The following is a 458-nucleotide window of genomic DNA, read 5'->3' as shown; positions in this document are numbered from 1 at the left end:
ATTCTTCAGCTCGTCGCACTTCTGACGGCAGGCACCCGCCCCGATGGTCGCATAACTGAAGTGCTCGGTGAGGCTACACTTCTCCTTGCAACGGTCGATGTCGGTAGGCGTCCCTTTACCCTCGCATTGCTTGTTGCAGTCAGCCGCCTTGGCTACCGTCGTGCTGACCTTGTCAGCAATTTCTCCTGCTAGCACCAATGGGGCCCCTAGGATGAGGGTCACTATGAATAGAGCTCCTACGATGTTCCTGATCTGGGCCATTATTGTTGTCCCTATTGAGCTATTGGATGACGACGGGTTTACTGGTGGAGCTACCGTGCCGTCCTTTATATATAATGGAGGGTAGCATGTAAATTAGGCACGGGTGTGAGGCCACGAGAGCTTCACGGTCAACCATTTGGTGGTAAGTGCATGCCCTTCTTCGCTCCCCACCAATTTTCCGTTTCTTTCGCTTTACC

Source organism: Miscanthus floridulus, chromosome 10 (assembly GCF_019320115.1).
Source record: "Miscanthus floridulus cultivar M001 chromosome 10, ASM1932011v1, whole genome shotgun sequence".
Lineage (NCBI taxonomy): Eukaryota > Viridiplantae > Streptophyta > Magnoliopsida > Poales > Poaceae > Miscanthus > Miscanthus floridulus.
Note: the sequence above shows the minus strand (reverse complement) of the source record.